General features: G+C 49.9%; 1 long non-coding RNA gene across 2 annotated transcripts in view; it reads right to left on the minus strand.

The window, feature by feature from the left end:
* The window catches only part of LOC135911365 (uncharacterized), a 30082-nt gene extending 10810 nt beyond the window's left edge, over positions 1 to 19272 (minus strand). Inside the window, exon 1 of one of the 2 annotated variants that reach the window (XR_010567288.2) lies at positions 18727 to 19272. This is a non-coding gene — a long non-coding RNA (uncharacterized lncRNA). Of the gene's footprint in view, positions 1 to 11174; positions 11414 to 18726 lie in introns of those variants that run through there. The other variant, XR_010567289.2, reaches the window with a different exon arrangement.
* Positions 19273 to 21035: the final 1763 nt, after the last annotated feature.

The raw sequence follows: 21035 nt of genomic DNA on the forward strand, positions 1-21035 counted from the left end.
ACTCGTCGCGATTTTGATTAGTATTGAAGAAATGGATTGTTAAAAGCGAGGATATCTGCTTGGTATTGAATGATGGTTTTGAGAGATAGCGTAAGGCCACCGTATGCATGACGTCCTGATTTTGGATGGGGTAACAATTGGTAGATTCTTTATGTCCCAGTGAGTGCGTACTCGGACAATTCTTTCACGTTGCCATCTTAACAGTGCTTCGTACTTTGTATATGTTATCGTCCTGGTGGGATTGTGCCTTGATTGTGACTCAGTTCTCGTATCGTCTCTTGTTGAAGTAAACTTTTTCTAAACGCTTTGTATATACACATCTCATATCATCGCTACATCAACTCTTTACATTGTCGATAACCATTGCACATTGTATATATTGAACGTCATTTTGTGTAATGTGACAATTAGTTCATGTGTAATTGAGCGTTGCCGTGGGTCTATGTGGTTATATGTTAGTGAGTGTGGACTCAGAGTTTCCTTCCAAAACGTGGCATGTATACAGTGCTTCGTACTCTGTCGATGTCATTGTCCTGGCAGAATTGTCCCGTCATTGTGACTCAGTGTTCGTATCGTCTTTTGTTGAAATAAACTTTTTAAACGAAAGCTTTATTGGCCGCGAAGTTGCGATTTCGCCGTGGCGGTGCTCCGGGGAGGCGCATGACGTCACAACGTGCACCTCGCCGCGGATATTTTTCTCTCTCTCTCGCTCCCTAGTCACTACTGCGCATGCGCCAATAGTAGCACCAAGCCACAGGTGTTCCGCCGCTGCACAGCGCCGCGCCTTTCCCGCGCCGCCGTTTGGTATGACGTCACACCGCATTCCTCGTCGTTGCGCTCGCCTCCGCTCGCTTCGCCAGCTGCGTCGTATGCCTGGTAACACGTCGGAGGATTGAAAAGGAGAGCCCGCGTGCGCCGCAACCGCAGTTGAGGCGGCAGTATGGCCGGTGAAAATTCTGATGAGCAGGAGGAGGCCTGGAATCGACATCAGAACGAGACGAAGAGGAAACGAATCGCCCAGGAAACAGAAGAACAGCGCGCCGAACGACTGGCTAAACGCCGCAACATAGCTAGACAACCAGACTAACCTGGACTTGCAATAAAGTTTAGCCAAGGCTAACTATGCTATGCCTTAGCTTTCGCTACGTATATCCTGGCATAGCCCAGCTAAGCCGCTGCCAATTTTCACTCACGACAAACGCGCTATGTGGTTCCAGCTCTACGCCGGCGCCGACGCCCGCCGCATGAATGGGCCATTACAAAGGCGCGTTTACAGACGGACGTTATTGGCGCGCGGGCGAGCGTCGCTCGACGCCGGGCGCGTCGGAGCCCGTTGGACGCGTCCGGTTAAGCCCAGACCACACGTACGCGTGCGGACGCGCGCCCACGCATGCGCAGATAGCGCGGCACGGCTGGTACGCGTCGAAACGCGGCGCGATCTCGGTGAACAGCTCCTCTCTGTTGTCGCCCGCTTGGGCTGGCTCGTGTCGGCGCGCTTGGCTATACCCAGTTACGGCGCGATATATTCAGCTCTCAGTAAAGCAGATTTATATCACGCAAGGAAGTGCTTAATGTGCTGCCTTTTTCTGTCGATTTAACGGCTCTTCAAATTGACAAACATTTCACTCTGTGAATATGAAATGTTAGCGAAAGCACTTTGGTTTTCGTTTGAGTTCTTTGATTGAAGTCAACTTTCGCTGCCATTCGATCTTCACAGAGTGGAATCGTTGCCATTTTCTCTAAGCACACAACTATGCCGGCATTGTGACTCAGTCTTCGTATCGACTCTTGCTGAAACAAACTTTTTCTAAACCCAGACAAGGGCGTGCTATGTGTGTTAGGCACATTACACGCAATTAGTTAGTTTCGAGTCACCAAGGGTTGCGGGAAATGTGGCCTGCCGGCTGGTCCTTCGCCGTTTTGTCTCCCCACATCTTGTATAGCTTGTCAGAAAGTTTAACCCGCTAATTTAGCTGGCGGCGGCAAGTGCCCTTACAAAGGCTGCCACCACCCTAAAACAGCGCCAGAATGTAGACTCCCTAATGTATGTGTTGTCGCAGCGCCGTCGTGGTGCAATTGTGCTGTCATTGTGACTCAAAGTGTCATCGTCTTGTTTTGAAAATACCGCCCAGTCTTTTACATAATTTATTAAAATTAGCGGTACCTCTTTGTTTTACTCTGTGTAATTGTAGTTCTGCTTGCACAGTTGGCAGCCTCTCTGAAGACCAGGTTACCGGCGTCGAGGCGGCCTTATCGTTGCGACCAACGACGGTCTCGCGCCGGGGTTTTATCTGTCCGCTACACAGCCCCTTCCCGCGTAATCGTATTATCCAGCCAACGAAACATTCAGCGACACACCGCTGTTTCAATTTGCTCCTGAAGAATTTAGATGAGATTACGAACAATCGCTCGTGCTTGCTGCAAGCGTGGGGCACCATTTCTGTATATAGGACCAAGAGAACCAAATATGGACACCAGAAAGTGAGAAAACAAGGAACAGTAAGAAACGAAAACCCTTTGTGCAGCGAGCTTTTCTTTTTTTCTCATTAAGTACGAAAAAGAAATCTTTAGAGAGACAAGAAAAAAAGTTCGGCAGAGGTTCTTGAGAATGTTTGCGTGTGGAAATGCGAAAGCATTGTGGTCCATTTGGCGAAGTGTTTTCGCTTTGGTATCCATCAGCACGCCGTCGTGCACGTTGTAGACTTGCACGGCGTTCGTTTTGTTATACGACGGCTGTGGTACACCTCACTTTACGGACTCATGATTTCGCGTCGAGAGTTTTGTACTTGTTTCCTGCCACGTATGTGGCTCCTTCCCACTTGGGGGGAAATGGCGAAGAAATGGATACGCGGAGCACAGCGGTGCCATTTCGCAGTGAAAGATCGATAGTTCGTGCGTGATAGATGATGACGACGGTGACCCGCACGCCACCAAAAGTGTTGCGTGAGCTTTTACATTCAAAAGGGGACACGATGCCGGGTTGTGTAAGACATTGAAGAATATGACGTGAATCCGAGAATTTCGCGACGTCTTTTTTTTTTACTCTTTGCGCTGTCGGCCATTTTTGGTGCCACGTTTTGGTTACGCCGCCGTCAGAGTTTTGCGAAATGGGGTATATTGCAGAATTGGGGCTTCGTGATGCAGTCGCCGTTGCGCGATTGTCATCGTACGCTCGTCGTCATCCGGTTGCCATCGTACCGCTATCGTGCCATCGTCGTCATACGATGGTCGTGATGACGTCGTGATGGTTCTGTCGTCCTCACTCTAACTCCGTCATCTGACTCTTTTCGTGCGGTCGTCGTCACACACTCATCGACATATCGTTGTCGTCGTTGCGTCATTATTTTACCATTGCCATCGATTCACTATAGCCTCATCACATTGTCGCCGTGGCATCGTCGTCATACTGCCTTCGTTGTTCCATCGACGTCAATCCTCCTTCGGTATGCTATAGTAACTAAGCTGTTGTCATTCCATCTTGATTATACCGTGTTTGTCATGTAGTCGTCGTCATGGCGTCTTCTTCAGACAGTCGCAACCACGCATCCGTTATACCGTCGTCACTATGACGTCATCATCGTGCCGTCATCGTCACTCCAGCTTCATCGTCGTCGTTCTGGTTGTCGTAGTACCGTCGTTGTCGCGCCATCGTCATCGTACACTCGTCGTCATCGAGTTGTCCTCGTGTCGGCGCCGTCGCGCTGTTATCGTTCATACGGACGTCGTCATTTAGGAATGGTCGTCTCATTTTCATCGTGCCCTTTCCCTCACCCGCCTTTGTGATTCCCATCGACGACACTCCTTCTTTATAATTCCGTAGTCGTTAGTGCGTCGGCGTCGTACAGTCTTCGTCATGCCGCCATGCTCAAGCGTTGCTATGGCAAGTGAGTGCCGCAGCAACATTGCAGGATACCGCATTATGGGATATATAACCAAAGGAATGGGAGTTTCAGGATGTCAACTACAGATACAAACAAACTTCAGAAGTACTGTGTCTCTCCAAAGTGCTTGAATGCTAATTACATTACCATCGACACTCGTCGTGTGAGTTCTGTTGTAATTTTAGAGCACAGCTCTTAGGCGCCCGGTGCTGCGTTGAGCGTCGGCGTCCCTCGGCGTAACAGAGCGAACGAGCACAGCGAAGGATGAAAGAGCGAACGCGTAGCGCAGCGGGGAATGAAAGCGGCCAACAGCGAAGAAAGCGCGAGAAGGAAAGTGGAGGAAGAGGGTGCAGCGAAACCATGAGGCGGAAAGCGGAGGAGGCGGCTGTGGCAAAAGCGCGAGAAGGAAGGAAGGAAAAAGTGGAGAAGGAAAGGTAGGGAGGTTAACCAGGTTAGCTTAACCGGTTTGCTACCCTACACATGGGAGAGGGATGGGGGAGATTAAAGATGGGGAAGGGGAGAGGGAGAGAGAGCACATAGCACAGCACACACACATCGTCCATTGGAGTCTATCAATCTAGCATGGTACGTGACATCACTCTCACAGCCGCTTGTCCAATCCCGTCTCTTTCAAAAACCGAAGTAGTCCCTTTGCCGCCTTCACCTGCGATGTCTTCTGTCGGCTGCATGTGAAAATCGTGTCGAGGGACAGGGGTCTACTGTCAAGGTGCGCTAGAACAGATGCCAGGGACTATCGCTGACCATTATATTCAGGACAGTCGCACAGAATATGTTCCAGCGTCTCCTCGCAAAGACAGGCATTACAGAGAGAGTACCGCGCAGGTCTGGCTCTGCGGCGATGATGGCTACGAGATGGCGCCAGAGTAGCGCAAACAAAGCGCTGCATGAGTGGAGGTCCGTCTGCGGCGGCTGCTGTGAATCGCGCCCGCGCGGCACCCACGCGCTGCTTCTCGCGATCTTCCAATTGGCGAGGCAGTCGCGCCAGACTTCGCTCCGTTTGCATCGTGCCGCATTAGAGAGATTGTCTGGGCCAGCCCATATGTCTCGAAATGAAAGCACGCATAGAGCTGCGCTCAAATTTCGCATTAGGATGTACCGTAATCGTTGGTGAATTTTTTCTTTGATTGGACAAAAAACCGATCTCCGTTCTTGTGCTTTTGTACGTTTATGTTGTGTGATGTCCAAATAATCTTCCCGTTGTAGGCTACGTAGTGCACTATGGGCTTTGTATATTGATTTCTATGTGTAGCTCTTAAGGACACTCTGTTTTCACGTGTCTTGTCACGTGAAACTTTATGAGCAAATTGTTGACCTCTGTTACTTCGATATTATCTGTCAACAGTCTATTAAACTGCTCTTTATCTGCTTCACAACGCAGCATCATACTCCCGTGATACGCACGCCTATGCGCCCAGCGCTTGAACCAGCCTGTGTATGAAGGTTCTCTGGAGTTAACCACCGATGAGCGCCTGCAACACAAATAAGTGCGGTTCTGAATAGTGTTGTCGCTGAAATGAAGTCTTCTTCTCGATGAAGGTGTTTGGGCGCATCTGCTGATCATGTAGTGAAACGTGTGTGGTGCCGCAGCCACTGACCTTTCCAGTATACATACTAATTCATTGAAAATTTTAGCGGTTGTGATAAACACTCCGAAACTACATATGTTTTCCGGTATGTTTCACATTACTGAGGCGAGAACTACTACTTTGTTTCTCTTTTTTTTGCATAAACGTTTCCGCTTTGTCACGCCACAGCCAACTGGTCTGCCGCTGCGGGTAGGTCAGTGGCTATGACTAGCCGTAGTTGGGCATTTGGTTGGTCTTCGTCTTGAACGAAGACTACCATGTAGACCGTGAATTTGCACGAACAACGGCAAGAGGAACAGCGGGGACCCCGAGGTTCTCATTCGTTCCCTAGCACTGTCCGTCAAAACTCTCTGCTAAGCGTGCGGACAATTCTGTTGCGTACAAGTACCCGCCGCAGTTGCTCGGTGGCTACGGCGCCGCGCTGCCGAGCTCGATGTCGTAGGTTCGACACCTGACTGCCGTTGCAAAGGCGGCGTTTCCATTGGGGAGCGGATTGCAAGAACGCTCGCATACTTGGACTAAACGCGCGCCTTAAGTAACCCCAGGCCCGGTCGAAATTAATTGGGAGGTTTCCTCGTTTAGCCTTCTGTCGTAGCGGTTTGATTGCACTGGGAAGCTAAAGAAAAACACGATTTGATACGATTTTGAATTCTTTACAAAGCATGCTGTATACTGATACGGTGCGTGCCCGAAGACCGACCCTTGCTAGACCTCTCAAGGGCGTAGGACCAACAACAAACAGAAGAAAAAAAATAAATGGATGAAAGTGAAGAAGGTTCCTTGGCCGCACAGAGCAAGTCTTTCACCCCTTGCCCGCTCGCCGATGCCATGACGGTCGGAGCCGGCGCCGTCACGGCTGCCTTGGGAGAACTGCCACGCTTCTTTCTTTCTGCATCTTCTTACTCTTTTCCTTTCTTTCTTTTTCTTCTCCGCCATTCTTCTTCTCCTGTCTCCTTCTTCTTCCGTGCTTCAGCGCACGATGCGGGATAGGCGAATTCTTTCGCCTCTTTCCTTCGTTCGTCTTTTTTCTTTTCTCCTCTTCTTCCGCACACCTCGTCTTTCTCTCGTCTCTCCTCCCATCTCTTTCCCTCTCGTTTTCCAACGCGTGATGCGGAAAGAAAAGAAGCCGTGGAACGCTCTGATGCGGCACGGCGGCGGCGCCGCAAACCGGAATCGCCGTCTCCCCTCCCCTCCCGTCCCTGTCCACGGCGGTTCGTGCACGTTGGCGGCGCGCCTTCCTCCTCCTCCTCCTCCTCCTCACATTCGTGCACATCGTGCTGCTCCCAGAGCTCCGTGCTCGTGCTTACGCGTGTGCGCATCGACGGCTGACTGCGACCACCTCGGCCTGCCTCTACACTACGCAACGGACCTTCTTGCCCTTCCTCATCTGCAGGCCTGCTTCTCCGGACTCTTGGCGCTTCTCGGTTGCTTTTTTTGTTCACTCTTTCATCTCTGCGTCTTCTCTTTGTCGTCTTCGGCTCCGAAAGAATCCTTTCGAGGCTTCTTGCAAGGTTGACCGCGCGGCATGCTTCTTCATCAGCCAGTCCGACCACGTAGGAGACCTTTCTATGCACCCGCCGTGGTTGCTCAGTGGCTATAGTGTTAGGCTGCTGAGCACAAGGTCGCGGGATCGAATCCCGGCCACGCCGGCCGCATTTCGATGAAGGCGAAATACGAAAGCACCCGTGTACTTAGATTTAGGTGCACGTTAAAGAACCCCAGGTGGTCGAAATTTCCGGAGTCCTCCACTACGGCGTGCCTCATAATCAGAAAGTGGTTTTGGCACGTAAAATCCCATAATTCAATTCAGACCTTTCTATACGAAAGTTGACGCCACCTGGTGCTACCGGGTGGAATCCTCGTGCTCGTATAAGAACACGATGTCGTGGTTGAAGATTCGCCGATGACGGCTATCGATGCACGGCGCGTAGCATAGCACAGGAATAACTGATCATGGTTTCTTTCTTTAGCATGTGTCAGTGCATCCGTTTCGAAGTGAGTGAGGGCGCAGTTATCTTGCATCAGGGTTTAAAAGGAAGATCCTGCCTTGGGCTGTGTATTTGAAGGTCACAGAATCACTACGTATGAATACAAGGCGGATAGTGATAAAATACGGATGCATTATTGCTGTCGTAAAGACAGGAAGCATACCGAACGGAAATAACATCTGTTTGGGGCAGTAATATTTTAAAACACACGATCGATTTGTAGCGGCGTTTGTATCGACCGCAGCTCCGAAAGACAAGGAAGGCTAAGCAAGCGTCGAGCTGAAAAGATCGCCCAGCCAATCGACTTAATTGTTAAACATCATCGGTCACTTGGTCCTTCGCTAATAATCACTTTTAGCTTCTTTTTATTTCTCTTTTCGGCTTCTATCAGAATGACTGCTCAAGGAAAGATCTATGTATTCCACTCCCTTTCACTTATTTATTCTAAGCAGATAATTCTAAATTTATACCTGTAACGTATTTCTGAAAACCACCTGATTCCTGCCTATCAGCCCGGGTGGATAGGTGCTTTGAGGCAACCATCGATATTATTATTATTATTATCATCATCATCATAATCATCATAATCATCATCATCATCATCATCATCATCATCAGTCATCAAGCAAGCAGCCAATACAGTTGGCACGCCGGGGCTACTCTGCCGCTTCTAATAAAAGTGGCCGCGGATCACCTGCAATGGGGACCTCGATCAGCAGATTGCTAGCACGAATCACGCATCTTAAAAGCCGGCGATGAACGCAGCAGATGGGTAGCAATACATCGGGCTTGGTGACACCGGCTTGTTTCTAAGACGGCGCTCGTAAAAATCCATCCGTTCGTGGTCGGGTATTCGTTCGTTCAAAGTGCATAAAAAGAGAGGGAAGCACTTATGTTGCTTACAATGAAGGGAGAGAAACCCATCTGATGCAACTTTGTCGACTTTACTTTTCGAATCAGCAACCATTACTGGTAGAAATAGGTGCGAACTGACCAGAATTATAATAGAAACCGAGCAGATTGATGCCCTAGGGTATTCCCGTATCAGCAAAGCGTCATTGGCTCCCTCTGAAAAAGAACTGAAATGTTTGCGCGTTGCTTAACATATCACTTATGAAAATGTTTCGCTTTGAATGTTTATCTCTTCACGTGGCTGTGACTCATGTTGGCTGAGTGTATAAGTACGACCTGGTTTTCGATAATAAACATTGTTGGAAGTAGTCACCGCTGTGTGTGTCCCTGTGTGTCTTCTTTTGTCCCGTCTTTTAATCGCGCTAACGTACACTCCTTGAAGATGCATTACCCACAAGCGCACAATGCAACCATCGTGTTCCTTCGTGTTTCGGTCCTTGTGCTCTTGCGTTACGTTAAGAACCGTACTGTGACGGGGCGTCAAATAGATGAGCGCGAAGCATGATTTATAAACAGAGACTGTTTACCGAGATGGGCCAAGATGGCGGAACATGCGCAACCTCCCGGTGATCGTCGTCTTCGTTAGTCCAAGGAGGTGGCTCGCGACATTTAAACTCCCCAGCAATGTTAAGCCTATATTTATCCCCATTTTGAGGAGTTTTTCTCCTCAACGGTGGAGTGAGCTTTCAATGCGGCCAATCGGGAGGGACGAACTACATTTGGAGTATACGGGAACTCTCGAATAGGAGCTACAGAAAGGATAACAACTTCCTTCGAGAGAAGATGTTTTTCGGACTGCCTCCTTTGTATAGCGAGATTAGCTGCGTTATGTATGTATGTATGTATGTATGTATGTATGTATGTATGTATGTATGTATGTATGTATGTATGTATGTATGTATGTATGTATGTATGTATGTATGTATGTATGTATGTATGTATGTACGCACGCACGCATACATGCATGCGTGTATGTATGTATTCTTTGGTCTTCCGTGAGCTCGTCAATAGTATTGTGTACTCCTAGAGCCTCAAACTTTTCGTTTGCGGTCGTAATTGGGAGTTGTGAGAGCCTGTTTGTATGCTCTCCTGATAATGAGGTTAATTTTGCAACGTTCATCACTCTTTAGTTCTAGGAATGGGGTAACGTACACTATTCTGCTTATGGCAAAAGCCTGTACCAAACTGAAATGTACATTTTTTTTAAAGCGACTCCTGTGAAACTTGCGCAGTTATGTTTTGCGAGCACAGTGGGATAGTAGTCACTAGCGGCCAAGCAACACCTGTGCTGTCCTTTAGATCTCCATAGAAAATGTGTCGCCCTTATGTCGACCTTTTAGCTGCCTTGCAATAGAGAAACTGATAAAATGCAAACACCCGATAACGCATTCTTTTCGCAAGGAATGAACGAAAGCAGTGGGCGGAGTACGCATTACCCTTGATCGCCCAGTGCTTTTGCAACGAACGCATGCAAATCAAAGTTCTCTCGACTGGTTGTACCGTATTTCGATCTCAACCGAATGAGATGGCCACGTCATGGGATCGAACCTGCAGCCTCGAACTAGGCAGAAGAACGCTTACGGCCGCCGAACGAGCGCGTCTCAGCAAAGGAAGCAATGTGCGATCACCATGCTTCTTTAGTATCCAGTCCGGCGTTGTCTGCACTGGTACACCACGCTTTTCGAGGTAATCCGGCGGCGTGTGATTCACGTGATTAGCGCAGTCCGCGCACGTCCGCCCTCATCGACAATGCGGGAAGATCACGCTTCGCCTTTTTCTGGTTTCTTTCGTTGGTGTCTTTTCTCCGCGAGACGACCTGACCCGTAGGCCTTCATACCTGGCGGTGACGGTGACGAGGCAAGTTGCGCAACCGCCCTCATGCGCACCTGTGCACTCGGAATTCAGCGGAGCAATTCTAGCCGGCGTAATAGTGCTGTGCAAACTGCGAGACAGTCAAGGCCACGACGGTTGCAGTGGCAGACTCCACGTGGAGAACCGTCGAACTGAGAGAAACAGCATTAATTTAATCCTGCAGACATTCCTTCACCCCTCCCCCCCCCCACCCACTGCCCTTATTATAATCTCCATTTTTTTCCCATGTGGGCTATGATGGCAACGACTAAGGCAGCTACTCCAAAACGTAGACTGACCAAAACGACAAAAGGAGCGTATTGCCTGGAAACAAGGGTTGCAGTTGCTTGGCTCGCAGGCGTAATTCACTGTAAACTTTTACGTATAGTCTTTTTTTTTTCAAAAGTTTCGAAACAGCTTTGCGAGTGAACAGACACGTGGTCACGACCCGTCGCTGCCGCCCTGCAGAATTTTCGTCGCTCCATCGGACAAAATATGAGTGGAAGGCCGCTCAGTATTCTCCAGAGTGTAACGACATTTAAAGCCAAACTACACGCGCGCGTTCCGGCGCGTCAGAGCTTGCGCCCACGCTGCGTTTGCCGCGCCTGGCGAGTAATGTCGACCTGAACCTACACAACGCTCGCCCACTTGGCTCCACTATTTTCGCCTTACTAGCCACCGTTTCATAGTTTTTATGAGGCAGTCAGAGCGTCGTGAAGATATCTGGGCTCGCGCCGCGCCTCGACGCGTACGATCTGCCTTGCACCTTCTGCGCATGCGTGAGCTTTCACGCGCCAGCAAGCTTACGTGTAGCTTGACCTTTAGGGCACAGAACCTTTGATAGAACCTTTGATAGAACCTTGACCTTTAGGAGCGTAGAATTCTCGCTAGAGTCTTTCAGTATCCTTCGTGGCGAAACGCTGACGTCCACTTACGTGTCACCTCTGGATGCTCGGAGCACACGGACGCAGGGAGTCCCAGCAGCCAAACGCGACCGCACAGTCCCATATCTAGTGAAGCTATAAGTCCGAGGTGTAGTTGCAGTCTTCTCAGCGACGTCCACGGACACTGCGAGCTCAAGTCCCCGTTCACTGAGCACCGACGAAGTCAGTCCTCGCTATTCGCGTTCCACAAACCAGATGGACAGCGTCGACCCACTGCGTCGTCCAGCTCAGTGGAGAAACACAGACTCCCGAGGCACATCCTGGTTTCTTCGTTTTTTTTTCCTCCTCACCAAGCATCCCTCTTTCTCACTTGTCTTCATATTTTGGTCCTGCTCTCCGGGCTCAGACAAGCGTCGTCCCTCGAACGGCCTTGCCGGGCTGTCTAATGAAGGACGGGGGCCAACGGACAGGAGAGGGGTGGGCGACGGGGCCGAAGCGTGGCGGACCTAACGGGGGCGTTGGACGCAGTACGCTGCAGGGACGCGCGTCTAGCGGGCCACGTGTGCGTAGGCCTGCTCTGAGTGCATCGGTGTGTGCCCCGTAACCACACGCGGCAACGTTGCGGTTGTCACCGATGTGTCGCTTCGTTCTGCCCCAGTTTCTTCCCGGTCCCCGATGTGGACTTTCACGAAAACCTCGGAGACGACAAACGGACCGCCCAACTTTACCCACTGCTCTCACACACAAAAAAAAACTAAAAAAACAAACAGAGCAGCAGCCTCTGAAGGAAGCTACAGTAGAGCTGCCTAAGGCCAATGAAGGACGAGTACACGAAGCCCTCGTGACGTCATGCGTGGTTTCTGATTGGTTGCAGCAAATGATTGTCATCTCGATTGCTCCTGTGTGTGGCCGGTGCACGATGGCGTCCGGCCAATCGCGAACGGTTCTGACGTAAGAGATGCTTACTGGTTGACGAGTGATGTGGTTTCAGAATTCTTTTTAGGAATGGTTATAAAACTTGAGAGGCTCTAATTTGATAACTTATCTGCATCACCTGTAAACTCATCGGTGTTCTCTGTTAACTGCCCATTGTAATTTTTTATGTACATAATCTCGGTTCTGCAGAGTATCCACGTTTAGTGCAAGAGTGCAAGTTCATATAAAACCATACGCAGAGGCTATCTACATACCGTCACGTTCATACGTGACAATACTGTAAATCAGTGTCTGTAAATCATATACGCGAAACTACTCTATGGTATGTAGGCCCTTCACATGCACATACGAAGTTCAAGTCCACATAAAGCTGTACATCCGTAAGCCCTACTTAGTCCCCGGACTTACGACCTGACACTTTCAATGTGTCGCTGTGCATAAAATGTTATAGGTATAACACAGACAAAGGGAATTCGAAACTATAGAAACCCGAAGTAGTATTCAAGTGCAGCCTGCCTAAAAGGGTCTTTATATTGGTAGCCCGCGCAATACTGCACAGATCTGGCAAGCCGGTTTATAAATTGGGAGGAGAACTAGGGCGAAAGAAATAAGAATGTGGAAAGCACAGCGGACCGGTGTGGGTTGTGGAAAAGGGCTGTCCTACATCTTTTGTTTGTTTTTCCCTTGGGAAGCTGGCTTTCGACTTGCACACCGTTTGGAGGTCATCGCTGCCAGAGACCGAGTGGGCTGTTCTCGGTGGTCCTCTTTTGCTCACCTCATAATTGCTAGCTGCCCTCCTTGCCCATTCACCTGCTCCTCTCTCCTACTCGCCTGCGTATACCCTTCGCGAGACGGGCGCCTCTACGCTGTGTCCTACATAACGCGTGACAAAAGTCTGGCGGAGTCGGAGAATTCGAGGACACGTCTCTCGGCGGCCGTCTCACGCGCTAACTGCATTGTGGACGCGTAGGAATCCTTGATGTCGCCTCGCTATGTACTCTTGGGTCGCGGCTCCAAGGCGACCAAAGCGAGAGAAAATCCTTGCGCGTTTTCGCTCCAGATATCGCAGCCTCGACGTGTCTTTATGCGGGATATTACTGACGGCCGACACATATGCGTGTGGACAGGTTTTGCTCTTATATCGTGTCTTCGCTGCAATTAACATTTTTTTCTAGTTGCTGAGCGGAATGATCGAAGGATACGCCGATAGCAATCATGCCTGTGGGTTTTCTCCTCCTTTTCGGCCAGTGGAATGCAATTAATTCTTTGGACTGTTCGCTTGCTCCTTTGGCTGTTCGTTTGTGTGTATTTTCAAAATCGTACGCTCTGTCCTTGGCCCACCGTTCCTGGCGTCATTGTCCAGGTGTCTAGATTTCTGCTAGATTCCAGTTTTCTTTATATGTATATCTTATAGTTTTCTTCGATTGCTTGTCAGTAATCTGCTGTACATATGTGTGCACATTGTACCGAGTGTGCTGTTGCATCCACAGCATTGGTTCTCGATGGTACGCACGTTAAAATGCTCGTAATTTCTCGTGTCCTTTCCACGTGTTCACTTGACAATCAAACTTTGGGAAAAGTCGGCGACTAAAATCACCGCTATTTCCAATGTCATCAGGTTAAGAAACAAATGGTCGTATAAACAAAAACAGAAAGCTGAACGCTGACCTTGAAGCACACACTGTCAAGGACGGAGGGAGAAAAAGAGAACAGGTGGGAAAAGAGGGCGTTTGACACGAGACAACAAAAAATTTCAGGCGCAGCTTTTATCACATGTGATTGCTCGTGATTTCCTCTGAAATTATTCTGATCGCCAGGATGCGTGTGTTGCCTAAGTATGGACACGTGAACGCGCCTTTTGCATTGCGACCCCGTCGTGACGGAGCCGCAGAAGCCGGGATTCGAACCCGAGTACTCGTTCTCATCAGCGAATTCGCGCTACACGTTCTCCGAGCAGTTCGTGTCGCGAACCTAAATCGCTAGTTGCGTATACATGCTGTGTGACAATGCCCGTAAAGCGAGACAAAAAAAAAGCGGTATCAAGATTCTGGCGCGCAGAAGCGAGAAGACTCTCGAATAAAGGAATGGTGAAATGGCCTTGCAGAACGACCCACTTCCAAGGAGGCTAAACATGGGCGTGTCTATCGGTAACTAGAACTGACGGCATAATACCGGCATGTTGTTTGGCCTCGCTGCATACACCCTATAGCCGTATGTCTCGACCAGTCCTGCTACTATAACCCTAGATTGCGGGAAAGTGGGTATGGACCGCGGACCTGCCTCACGGTGAAGGATACGGGGCTGCTCGAGGTTTGCCAAGTTTGCGTTTGGTTACCTCGCTCCAGGGTGGCTAAACTTTCAGGGCCTCGGGGCTGCGAAAATTTCGGCTCCGGTACCGCTCGGCTTTCTTGAGATCGGCGTCGGACGCCTCGGAATAGTGTGTCATTAAATTCCGCCTGTAGCGGAATTTTATAGCATCAGCATTTGCGCTGTAACGGTACCTTCAATCCGTAGTGACAATAGTTATGCTCCACTAACTTGAGAATAGCTTTTGGCGACGATAATAGCTACAGTATAATAACAATTCTCTTATTTTCACAATAAATATTAAAGATTCTGAAAACACACACGCACATACACACACACAAAAATAAGAAACATCTCCGCTGAGAATCTTTGTTGCTCAGCTCGGATCTGCAGCACCAACTCTGGGCTGTCCAGTGAGCCGAGGAAGCCGCCAAGTGCCAACAACTCCTGGCCGAAACCTAGGCGGGGTCCAGGCCGACCACACCAAATCGCAGGGCAATCGTTATTTGAACGAATTTTACTGAACGCACGTGTAGAAACACGGCCAACAAGTGTGTGCGTAAGAAGTGCATAGAATTCCCACAAGAAGACAATCTTTCAGACTACCCGGCGTGGTTGCTCAGTGGCTATGGTGTTAGGCTGCTGAGCACGAGGTCGCGGGATCGAATCCCGGCCACGGCGGCCGCATTTCGATGGGGGCGAAATGCGAAAACACCCGTGTACTTAGATTTAGGTGCACGTTAAAGAACCTCGGGTGGTCTAAATTTCCGGAGTCCTCCACTACGGTGTGCCTCATAACCAGAAAGTGGTTTTGGCATGTAAAACCCCATAAAAAAAAACAATCTTTCAGACTGCCAAAATGTATTTGATAATGGACCCGGCTCAAGCGCGTCGTCATCAGCGTCGTTTCGAATACACATGGTCGAGTTGTCCAAGACTGGCAAGAGTGACAAAGCGAATGGTCCAACGAGTGTAACCTTGGCGAAATTTTTTTTTTTTTGCTGGACATAGCCGCCATACATAAGGTCTGACTAAATACACAAGTGCTCCAAATATTTCTAGCCCCATTATAGTTTTATTTTACACGCCATTTTAGGGTCTGTAACGACATCGTAGAGGCGCCACCACGCTGCCCCTAAAGAGCCGCGGTGTAGTAAAATGACGTCCCTTTCAGGTTTGAGCACTGATATTGTTTTACATTTTCAGTCAATTGGTAGTCTGAGAAGATGTAGGACAAAAGACATGCGCTGTGAATGTTATATCTCGTAACATTTGTTTTTAGGGCTGCTATTTTTAAAACCTTGAGGAATAATTTAACTTAGAACTTGAGACCTGCTCTGAACAACATTCGTGGTTGAATACTGTAGCACGATAACCTGCATATACGGCGTGGACAAGCATATGCCGTACAAGCACCTAAATAATATACGCGGAGCCTGACGACGACGGCGAAAACTTTCGTGGAGTGTCCATGTTATCGCAGTCGCAACAAAGTGTAATTAGCCGTACCAGGCCACGTAACCGTTCCACCAAAAGAGCCTTGTACGACGCTGCACGATACTGACGCTCTAAAATTTCTTGCTAACGAAAGCATCCGTGAAAGCGGTGCCGTATTCCCAGACTCCAGTCGTCAGATCGTAGGTCGCAACTTTCTCGGGTAATTAAAGCCAGCAGTGAGTTGGCGGTGAGCCATTGAAGGTCGTCGTTCCGAATTGAGCGCTTTCTGCCAAAAGCTGACGTTTTTCCTCGTGGAGCGTTCATGCCTGACAACTCAGAGGCGCTCCTGCGATTTCCGCTCGAGATGATGGCGCTAACTTGACTTTCAGACCTCACAAAATGGACTTGAAACAATCCTGGCACGTTCTTCATTACCTATAGGCTGGCGAAAACGATGCATTCGTGGGATCTCGCGAGAACAACCTGTGACCGTACACAACACGCCTTTCGTGGCGTTTTATGTGGTTTGGGGTAACGTCCATTTTGTAGAACGCACGGTTAGTCATCGTCACTACTGAGAAGGAAGCTATATTTCTGCGAGAAGCTACTGGAAGGGCACTAACTGTGAGGTCATTAAAACTACTAAGTATGATCACAGTGTACGCAAACACGATAACGCGTGAATCAGACCAACCAAATTGGCGTCTACAGCCGGCGTGATGCAATAATTTCATTGCGTTTCATTATATTCCTATCTTCGCAACTCGCGGTTGCCGTCGGCCGTAACCGGTGATGACGTCTACGGAGTGCGCCGTTCGGATCTCTGACAAAGTGCGAAAAATGCATACTGCTGCAATATAATCAACGCATGCATTCCTGCCTATGCTTCGTCATAAGCTTGTAACAAAATTTCGCGGGCCTAGATGACACTGCAGACTACTGAGTTGTCCGCACGACCAGATCGTTCAATTTGGCACCTATGATTCGTCACTAGGTTAGTGGCAAAATCTTGTGAACCGAAATGTTTATTATAGTGCGTACTATTGTTCGTCCGTTTAATCGTGCCATCTCAATTGGCATCCATCTTTCGTCTTAAGCCTGCGACAAAACTTTGTGGACCGAATTATGCTTCACTGCTCAATATTGTCGATGTCGCCGAGCTCGCTTTACCGTCCAGTCACCAAGGAACTACTTGGACTCAGAAGAATAGACTGCGCTTTCGCGTTCAGGAAAATCCGTGTTGTCTAGGCCGTTGACCTGACCCAGGTTCGTGTAGCCTTTTTAGACGAATTTGAACTTTGCCTGCTTTACTCTTTTGATAAAAATGTCGCAGAATTTTCAGCAGTTTAAGGTCGCGTCTAGTATTGCCGAATTTGTAAAAAAAACAATGGAAGAAACGACGTTGACATAGAAGAGAGTTGACTAGTCAGTGAAGATCAACATGGGCAGCTAGTTTTATGACGCGAGATATATACATTAAAAGGCGTCATATTTGCTAATACTAAATTTTTTATGCAGTATCCGCTTTGAGAAAGTATTCCGCGTGTAGTGAAAACGTGCACAAGCGTTACGAGGGCAAGTGTAAGCACCTTATTATAGCGTGGCGATTGTTCTGTCCGGGTCATTGATCGCCGCCGATAACATCACGTTCCAGGAATAGAACTCACTGGTCGGTCTTGCCCCGGTTAAGGCAACGCGAACCACATCCTAATGCGACGGCGCTATCTATAGCGTAAGGAATAGTAACGTTTACTTGCTACGCCTCCTCCCCAACAGTTAAAGACTCATAGGGAGTGTCAGCTCGCAAGCGAGCACAATGGCTCTCGTGTTCAACCTGTGCGGGCATTGGACTCGCACCGGTGGGTATTGACCTTGCAATGGCATTTACCTCCGGCTTTCCGACCTGCAAGATTACTATCCTGGCCGCTACTAATCATCGTTCGCGTTGGGTTTGCCGTGCGCTTAACTCTGATCACTGATTCACCCAGCTGCCAGCAACTTCGCTTTCCCTCTTGGCTCCCATGTTAGCGCACAGCTGACTTAATGGGAAGCCTACACAGCTGGACACTTGGCACCAGAAACCACGTGTCTTAGCAAAACTTTTGTCTACGGTCTATCATAGGGTGCTGCTAGTAAGTCCAGAAATCTAGTCATGCATTGTCCGCAACAAGCTGAGCTGTCGCGTTGTGCAAGGAATTGATTATGGAAAACAAAGGAGACATCTATACAGTATGGTCTAGTTTGCAGCGTTCCGGCGATGTTATGTACCGATCGGGCAAACCATTATTCTTTTAATGCAGACTTTACTAGGTACCATAAGAAGTTGTGACTTGTTGTTGCGACTAAGCTTCTATCTATCAGCCCGGACATGATACGTGTGTCCCGGAGCGCGGATCTCTTTCTGCTATAGTGAAAATGACGGGATAGAATAAACAAACTGGAGCGTTGCACATAGTTCCGGATTCCACAGACAGCGACTACATCTGCGCCTTACAAGGTTGCGTATGGTCAAGGTTTCTTCTTCTCTTTATCGTGCAGCTGCCTCTGCTGAAGATATTCATGGCCAAACAAGGCCAAGTACGAGTCGCTTTGAATTGTTTGCGAGGTATCGGTCATAAAGTTGACAAGCCGTCTTTCCATACGTTCGTGTTTCACGCACCAGTATACTTCCCTAGCAGCACTAAAACGCAATTTTAAAGTGCTACGCGCATGTATCACTGGTGCCTTGGAGTGCAGTGGACTGGACTGACCTCCGAAGTTCTCGGATACAAAACTAGTCACGTAGTGCTAAATATCCGGATGATGCATTCAACCTTACTTTGCCGTACAGTGCTCTAGAACAGCATGCTACCTTCCGCTCCTGCTCCGTGCGCCAGTGATCTCGCCACCACTGCCCAATGCAAAGAGAAGTGTGTCGACTCACCTCGAAGGTGGCGGAGTCTTCTGGAAGCCGGAAGAGGACACGAGAGACGACGGTAGCCCCCCACAGAAGTAGCAGGTGGGCGTACGGTTCGCCACCGGACCGGCTAGCCGGTCCCGTCGGCCGGCCGTTCGGTCGGGTCGGCTAAACCCACGGAGGTCGTCGGCTTCTGGAAGCCTGCTCGAAGGAGCCGCTTCCCTCCACCACCCCTGGCGGTGGAGGCTGGCGTCCCGCCGTCGCCGCTTCTTTTCCCATGCAAGAAGCAGCGGCCAGAGACCTGTCCGGGCACGGCCGCTGGCTGCCGGGGCCATGCAACTTAGGCGAGAGAGCGAGAAGGGGGGGGGGGGGGGGGCTGCAGCAGCAGCGCCTTGCGGTGGTGGTGTGCTCAACGGCGTCCAGCGTTCGAGTGGACCGAGCCGGCCTCACCCGCTCTCTTGGGCATCGCTCGCCCGCGCTCGCGCGCTCGCCGGAGCGTTGACCCTTTCTCGGCCGCCGCTGGCGTCGGCGGCGTCGGTGAGCGTGGCAGGCCAGTCGGCGGCGGCTGACCTCACGTAGCTGCTGCTGCTGTTGCTGTTGCTGCCGCTGCTGGGAGCCACGTGGACGGCAGTTCCTCCTCGCTCGCCTGCCTTTCGGGTCTGACCGGTTCTCGTCGTCTTCTCTCGCGGTGCCCGCGTTCAGCGCGCCAGTGCGCGGGGATCGGCCTGGCGTGGCGCGAGAAGGGCTGGCCAGCGGCCCTGCGGAGATGGGCTAAGTCACGGATGGGACGTCCCGATCGAAGAACCCGGTGGGATCGGTCTCGCAAAGAAAAGGGGTTATTTTGCGCCAGGGAGGGGGGGCGTGGGGGGCATCGGCCGTGTCATGCTGAACGCGTCGGTTCTCGTCATAATGCCTTAAGCTATACGTATGAGCGGCGTTTTTGCACGGTCAGTCCTCGCGGCAATGACCACTTGGGAACGGCGAGTGCTTGACGGCTGCGCCCATTTGGCCTTAACAATATCCGAGGCGCCCGTCGCGGCCGAGAAAGTTGCGGTTTCCGTTGCTAGACATGTCTACGTGCCCAAGAACGAGCGCTTTTAACTATTCTTTTACACTTTTCTAGAAAGAACCTTTTTTTCTTCTTGTTGCCTCAGCAGAAATGGGACATAGCGGCGACGTGCCGTGTGGACCTGGCAGAGCGAATCGCATTGCGTCGTCTGGAATCTAACTGAAGAACAGAATCAATCACCGCTGAACCAACTATGCAAGACGCATTTCGCAAGATATAGGCTGATTGAGAGCGCTGCGTTTATTAACGTGCCTTTTGGCAGTAAGAGAGTGCACCAAATGACGACAGGTAGAAGTGAATGAACGCACGCTACAAAGCGCTCACAACTAAATTCCTTGTGGTGTGTGTTCTATCTGTTCTATTTTCGTTTCCTGCGCTGTTTTACTGTCAAGAGAGAGAGAGAAATAGAAGAGAGGAAAGGCAACGATATTAACCTCGTCCGATGTTTTACTGTCAAAAGCCATGCCAAGCCATCTAGCTCCAGTGTCGCACTCTTCTGCCTTTATTAACGCGTTGCTGATAGGCCGCTGCTTCATCCGCCCTCTTACCTCGGGTGCAGAAGACGTTTGGCGAGTGTACGAAGGCCAGCAAGGATCGCGACAGCAGATCGAATGGGAATTGGCTATCTTGAACGAGGGCGCACTATTTAGTCTAGCGCTACAACGCGCGCGATGGATATCACCGATGAAAACTAGGAAAATCTGGAGGTAAAGTGAACGCTGTAGTAACGTAAATTCCACAGCGTACTGCGCTAGTGCTGCATGTAGCAGGGAGCGTAAGTTCCAAGTGTGGGCTAGGGGGGGATGGGAAAGAAGGGAAAGCAGAGAGAGTAGATATACTCTGTCCAGCTTGCTACCTTACACTTGAGCACGAGGTATTGAAACGTAGGGAAGACAAGAGAGAGATAGCAAAGAGAGTCCCAGTCAACCCAGTCCAGTCGTTCGTATCGGCGCAGCCTCCGAGGAAGAAAATGATGACACAAAGCACACGCGCAAGTTGAACCTGGAAAGGCCGCTGCTTATTCCATGGTGACCAGGTAGAGGTCAATGGCTCAAGCTCGCCAGACGGCAAAGCCACCTGGCATCTCTGGCTGAAGTTCTAGGAAACTCTTCCGTTCTCCACATTATTCCACATTCACCGTTCCACGCCGAAATCTACCGATTTGCCGTCTCCTAAAGACGCACCTTCTGGTAGAAATGAAGAGTCTTTCTGCATTTCAGCGTCCACGTTGACTCGGTGTAATGCTGTTCCACATCACTACCCCGAT

This window comes from Dermacentor albipictus, chromosome 8 (assembly GCF_038994185.2).
Source record: "Dermacentor albipictus isolate Rhodes 1998 colony chromosome 8, USDA_Dalb.pri_finalv2, whole genome shotgun sequence".
NCBI lineage: Eukaryota > Metazoa > Arthropoda > Arachnida > Ixodida > Ixodidae > Dermacentor > Dermacentor albipictus.